This window comes from Oryctolagus cuniculus, chromosome 7 (genome assembly GCF_051225735.1).
Source record: "Oryctolagus cuniculus isolate XC-2025 breed Fujian yellow rabbit chromosome 7, ASM5122573v1, whole genome shotgun sequence".
Lineage (NCBI taxonomy): Eukaryota > Metazoa > Chordata > Mammalia > Lagomorpha > Leporidae > Oryctolagus > Oryctolagus cuniculus.
The window spans coordinates 144,078,949-144,085,965 of NC_142873.1; the positions used below are offsets into that span (position 1 = coordinate 144,078,949).

The window sequence follows — 7,017 nt, forward strand, 5'->3', positions numbered from 1 at the left end:
GGAACTAAGGGATGGCAACTTGAAACCCTAACTGATAATGCTAGTAAAAGTAGCTGTAGTAATCGTAGTCATAGTAAAACTGCTACTTTTTCTTGAAGGCCTACCATGTACTGGGTATTTTACACTATGTCTTCATTAAGATTCCTGCCAGGGAGCAGAAGCTGAGACAAGCATTAACAGCAGGCAACCTGGAAGGGGATCTGAGGGATTTAAAGTGAAAGTCCAGAATAAATAGGGAAGAAAGAAAAGCCAACATGAGGATGCATTACCAAGTGTTCATGCTGCATCCCCCTGAGAATTTTCTAGAATGCCTTTCATCATGGTCCTTCTAAGTACTGCCTCTCAGAAGCATTTACCCATTGATGACCCACACCCACTGGTCCGGCTTGCCCCAAGGGGCATTAACTCCCTTTACATTTCTGCTCCTACTATTATTCTATATCATAGTTTAAGAGAAGATCCAAGAGAGAAAGCAGAAAGATAGAAGGAGAGCTGAAGCCTTCACTAAATTGTTTTCCAAAGCTTCAGCTAGAATCTGAGAGGGCTGAGAGGACGTGAGGGGAGTACAAGGGTCCCAGACTGCCCCCTGTGGTGCTCAGGCTGTTCATGCTCTCCCATAGTTGCAGCTCATCACCTAGTCTTCAGGGTGATGCCTGGCTATAACGTTGAAGAAGAGGCAGGGGTGCTTACAAGCAGACACAGGGATTGTACCTAGCAGCTAAGATACCAGTTAGGAGACTAGCACCCCACATGGGAGTGTCTGGGTTCAATAACCTCCTCCAGCTCCTGGTTACAACTTCCTAAAGACACTGCAAGGCAGCAGTGATGGCTCAAGTAGTTGGGAACCTCCCATCCACGTGGGAGAACTGGATTGAGTTCTGCTCCTTGGCCTGGGCCTTGTATTAGCCATCATGAGCATCATTAGACCCAGATCAAGTGAACCAGTAGATGAGAGTTCTGTGTCTTTTTCTGTCTCCTTATCCAATAAATTTTATTCTTAAACTCAAGTTAGAAACTTTTTATTTATTTATTTGAAAGTCAGAGTTACACAGAGAGAGCAGGAGAGGGGCAGAGAGAGAGAGAGAGAGAGAGAGAGAGAGGTCTTTCATCTGCTGGTTCACTCCTCAGTTGGCCCCAATGGCCGGAGCTAATCCGAAGCCAGGAGCCAGGAGCTTCCTCCGGATCTCCCATGTGGGTGCAGGGGCCCAACGACCTGGGCCATCTTCTACTGCTTTCCCAAACCATAGCAGAGAGCTGGATCGGAAGTGGAACTGCTGAGACTTGAACCAGCGCCTATAAGGGATGTCGGCACTGCAGGCGGCAGCTTTACCCACTAAGTCACAGCGCCAGCCCCTAGAAACTTTTAAATCACCATTTATAACATTCAAATCAGATTATATTATAAAATATTTCTATCAAGTAATCTATGTTATTGCAATTTCCTGTTGAAATAGTCCTTCCTGACCTATCTTCCCAAGCGTTTAGCACCTACATCAGGTGACAAACCAGAGACATTGTTTTGAACCAGAGACATTGTTTCACGCCAGGCTTAGGTTAGAGAAACTCCCCAGGAAGAAGTTTCAGTCGCCTCATTATTATTTTCTGCAGTTTTCATTCTGCTGTAGCAGATAATCTTCGAGGGGAGACCACACTCTTGGGGAAGCCCCTGTTTCTTCTTGTGTGTACTCATCAAGGCGTCTAGGTACTTTTCGTGGTCGAGGAAGCTCTTCCACTAAATCCTTAAGGATATCTTCTAGAATATTCTCATATAGAAAAGTTGTAGCCATTGCCTTACTGTTCTGTGAGGGTTTGGGGGCAGCATGTCATAAATAGCCAATTTTATGGTTGCCACTGGATCCTTCTGGTGAAATTCAGTACGAGTTACTCTTCTAAACCTACCTGGGTAACTGCTATGTGAGGATTTCATTTTTTGTTCCTGTTTGTTTCCAACAAATGCACTGTGACTTGTGTTCATTATGACAGCATGACTGCCACAGCCACTCAGTTCAAGGTATATATGTTTATGTAATCCATGAAGTTTTACTGATGCTATAGCAGCCAATTTGCCAGGGGTCTGCATTTTCCTAAAAGTTACCGCACTTGAGCAAAGTGGCCAATTGCTGGAGCGCCCTAGAGAAACTGAATGTGTTTATCAGGCAGGCAGGTCATTCTCAAATAAATTTTAAACATTTTAAAAAGGGGCAGATGTTGTGCTGCAACTTGCAACACCTGCATCCTGCTTCAAATACCTGGTTTGAGTCCCGGCTCCTCTGCTTCTGGTCCAGCTTCCTGCTAATGCATCTTCGAGGCAGCAGATGATGACTCAAGTGCTTGGGTCCCTGCCACCCATGTGGGAGACCCAGATAAAGTTCCAGGCCCCTGGCTTCCGCTTGGCCCAGCCCGGCTATTGGGCCACTTGGGGGATAAACCAGTAGATGGAAGGTTCTCTCTCTCCCTCTCTTTTTCTTCCCTGTCACTCTACCTTTCAAGTAAATGAAAATAAATAAAACTAAGTATTTTTTAATTTAAAAAAGAAATTCTTTGCAAAATGTACATCATTTCACACACCTTTTGTGCCCTATAACATACAATACTCCACCACATAGGTAATTGTCACAAACAATGTTAAGTAAAAGAAGACAAACCAAATGAATTCATACAAATGATTTCACATATATAAAATACCAAACAGGCAAAAATGCTCTCTTAAATGCCAGCAGCTACCCTTCAGGGTTGGAAAACAATGTCTGGTTATATAGGTGCCTTCAGTTTATAAAAACTCAATTGAGATATGTCTATTTTTTGCATAATTTTTAAAAGATTTATTTATTTATTTGAAAGTAAGAACTACAGAGAGAAAGAGAGAGAGAAAGGGGTCCAGCGCCATGGCTCACTTGGTTAATCCTCCGCCTGCAGTGCCTGCATCCCATATGGGTTCTAGTTCCCATTGCTCCTCTTCCAGTCCAGCTCTCTGCTGTGGCCTGGGAGGGCAGTGGAGGATGGCCCAAGTGCTTGGGCCCCTGCACCCACTTGGGAGACCAGGAGGAAGCACCTGGCTCCTGGCTTCAGATCGGAATAGCTCCGGCCGCAGCGGCCATTTTGGGGGTGAACCAACGGAAGGAAGACCTTTCTGTTTGTCTCTCTCTCTCTCTCTCACTGTCTAACTCTGCCTGTCAAAAGAAGAAGAAGAAGAAGAAGAAGAAGAAGAAGGAGGAGGAGGAGAAGGAGGAGAAGGAGGAGAAGGAGGAGAAGGAGGAGAAGGAGGAGAAGGAGGAGAAGGAGAAGGAGAAGGAGAAGGAGAAGGAGAAGGAGAAGGAGAAGGAGAAGGAGAAGGAGAAGGAGAAGGAGACGAAAAAGAAAGAGAGAGTCTTCCATCCACTGGTTCACTCCCCAAGTGAACACAACAGCCAGTACTTTGCCAATCTGAAGCCAGCAGCCAGGTCTCTCATGTGGGTGGAGGGACCTAAGGATTTGGGCCATCTTCTACTGCTTTCCCAGGCCATAGCAGAGAGCTGTATCAGAAGTGGAGCAGCCGGGACTCCAACTGATGTCCACGTAGGATGCTGGCACTGCAGGCAGTGGCTTTACCTGCTACGCCATAGCATCGGTCCCTCCCACATAATTTTTTAAATGAGAAGTGCCTTTGATAGGCCTCTCTTGACTTCTGAGATACTACTTAACAGTAAGGGCTATTGCCAACTGTTAATATATCTGGAATTGGGGCTCATGGGTACTTATTGGTGCATAATACTAAGAGCATAAGCTTTTTTTTTTTTTTTAAGATTTATTTATTTTTTGAGAGGCAGTTACAGAGGGAGGGAGAGACAGAGAGGTCTTCCATCCACTGGTTCACTCCCTAGATGGCCACAACAGCCAGAGCCGGGCTGATCTGAAGCCAAGAGCCAGAAGCCAGGAGGTTCTTCTGGGTCTCCCACATGGGTGCAGTGGCCCAAGCACTTGGACCATCTTCCACTGCTTTCCCAGGCCATTAGCAGAAAGGTGGATTGGAAAAGGAGCAGCTGGGACATGAACCAGCACCCATGTAAGATGCTGGCATCCCAGGCAGAAGCTTAACACCACAGTGCCAGCCTCCAAGAGCATGGGCTTTGACAAAAGAAAAGTATTCTGCTGGGGCTGGCGCTGTGACTAAGAGAGTTAAGCCGCTGCCTCAGTGCCGGCATCCCATATGGGTGCCAGTTCCAGTCCTGGCTGCTCCACTTTCAACCCAGCCCCCTGCTGGTGCACCTGGGAAGGCAGCAGAAGATGGTCCAAGTCCTTGGGCCCCTGTCACTCAAGTGGGAGACCCAGAAGAGGCTCCTGGCTTCAGCCTGGCCCCACTATGGTCGTTGTGGCCACTTGGGGAGCAAACCAGTGGATGGAAGATCTCTGTCTCTCTCTTCTCTCCTCTGTCTCTGTAACCTTGTCTTTCAAACACATAAATAAATCTTCCCTACTCCCCTCAAAATGAGAAGGGGCCAGTGCTGTGGCACAGCAGATTAATCTGCTGCCTGTAACACTGGCATCCCATATGGGCACAGGTTTGAGTCCCAGCTGTTCCACTTATGATCCAGCTCTTTGCTAACGGCTTGGGAAAGCAGCAGAGGGTGGCCCAAGTGCTTGGGCCCCTGTACTCACATGGGAGATCCGGAAAAAGCTCCTGGCTCCTGGTTTTGAATCAGCCCAGCTCTGTCTAGTGCAGCCATTTGGGGAGTGAACCAGCAGATGGAAGATATTTCTTTTTCTGTCTCCATCTCCCTCTCTGTCACTCTGCCTTTCTCAATTTCTCATTATATAATAGGAAACATACTAGTACCTAATGTATAGGGTGGTGTGAAAATTAAAGTGCCTAGCAGACGCTCAGAAAACAATTGTTGTGATGGGTCACATTAGTTTTTTCTTTCTGCCTTTTTTTTTTTTTAAGCTTCCATTTTTTCAACAATGAACATGGACACAGGACATTGGTATGAGAATGTTCCTTGTAGCACCGCTTGAAATAGAGGAGAAAAAATAGAGATAATCTAAATATCTGTTGATGGTATATTTAAAACACATAATATGGATAGACATCATGGCATGGTGGTGAAAATGCTGCTTGGAACACCTCCATCCCATATCACAGTGCTGGTTTGATTCCCAGCTACTCTACTTCCAACCTAGCTTCCTGGTGTTGTGGAGTGGCCCCTCGTGAGACTTGGTCCATGTTCTTGTCTCCACTGAGAAAGAATTCAGAAAGAGACATAGATAACGATGAGCAGAGAAGACTTATTTAAAGCAAAAGCACACACTCAAAGGAATAAGTTTGAGCAAGCAGGAGAGAGAATGAGCTACAATTAACAAGTGTAGGCCATTCTTTTTGATGACCTGGAGGCACAGGTGGAGATGTCTGGGGATAGCTAAATTGAATAGTCAAAGAGGGTAGAGTTTGGGCAAAGCTTAAGTACTTTCCATTTTTGTGCCCTTTTTTTGAACTACTGTAAGTGTTTAGGCATCAGGTGAATGTTAGGATCAAGGGTGTCAGCGATGGCAATTTTATTATAATAAAATCATTCAAGGGGCTAGCATATGGTATAGCAGCGGCAGTGCAGGTGCTGTGGCACCAGCATCCCATATAGGTGCTAGTTCCACTTCCAATCCAGCTCCCTGTTAATGTGCCTGGGAAAGCAGCAAAAGATGGCCCAAGTGTTTGGGCCCCTGCACCCATGTAGAAGACGTGGAAGATGCTCCTGGCTTCAGTCTGGTCCAGCCCTGGCTATAACAGCCATTTGGGGAGTGAACCAATGAATGAAAAGACTGTGTCTCTCCCTCTCTCTGTGACTCTGCCTTTTAAATAAAAAAAAAATTAAAAAATTATAACAACCTAAATGTTATTGTGGGGACACAGCCTGTAGCCATACTAGATATGTCTAGCTGGCACTGGTTCTAAGTTTGCAACATTGTGGAATTTGCAGTCTCTGCTCCAGGGAAGGAGGGAGTGGTTTGGGCAGTGTATGGAATGGGGGTTGGGCAGTGCACAGAAAGGTGGGTTTGGGTAGTGCATAGAGAAGGAGCTTGGATGGAACAGACTGAGCTGTCATGCAGGCTGGCTGGGGGTTGTCACACAGGTCAGTTGGGGCTGTGTACAGTCAGCTGGGGCTGTCACAGGGATCAGCTGGGGTTGCTGGCTGGGCGGGGCAACAGAGCAGTGTTATCAAATCTTGGCTTGAAATAGATTTGCTCTGGTTCCCTCCTGCCAACCTCACTGGGAGGCAGCAAGTGATTTCTAAAGTGCCTGAGGCCCTGCTACCCATGTGGGAGACCTGGATGGAATCCCAGGCTCCTGACTTCAGCCTGGTTCAGCTCTGGCTGTTGCAGGCATTTGGGGAGTGAACCAAAGAATGGAAGATCTCTCTCCCTCTCTTTTTCCTTGTCTCCCTCTCTGTTGCTCTTTATTTCTAGTAGTAGATGAAAAAAAAATGCTGCAAAACAGCTGAAATGAATGAACTAAAGCTATAGATATTGACATGGATAAAACAGAATGTTGAAGAAAAACAAGTTGCAGAACACTATATGCAACTTGATTCTATGTATATACAAATTTCAGTATGACAAAAAAAACCCATGTACTGCTTAAAGATTCATACATACATACATACCAAAGATGTAAAATCAGACAAGGATATAAAACATTCAGGCAAGAGACAGGCACTGTGGTGCAGTGAACTGAGCTGCCACTTGGGATGCCCACACCCATACTGGAGTGTCAGTTCAAGTCCCAGCTACTCTGCTTCCAGTCGAGTTCCCTGCTAATGTTCCTGGGAAGTAGTGAATGATGGCTAATAGCAGCCTCAGATGGAGTTCCTGGCTCCTGGCTTCAACCTGGCCCATCCTGACTGTTTTAGTCATTTGGGGAGTGAACCAACAGATGGAGGATCTCTCTCTCTCTGTCTCCCTCTTCCTGTCACTCTGCTTTCAAATAAATAAATATTTTTCTTGACTGGCAGAGTTAGACAGTGAGAGAGAGAGAGACAGAGAGAAAGG

The 7,017-nt window shown here is 46.0% G+C and overlaps 1 pseudogene; it reads right to left on the reverse strand.

The window, feature by feature from the left end:
- Positions 1-1,461: 1,461 nt before the first annotated feature.
- On the reverse strand, positions 1,462-2,195 carry LOC149125772 (large ribosomal subunit protein uL13m pseudogene; annotated as a pseudogene).
- Between the last annotated feature and the right edge of the window lie 4,822 nt (positions 2,196-7,017).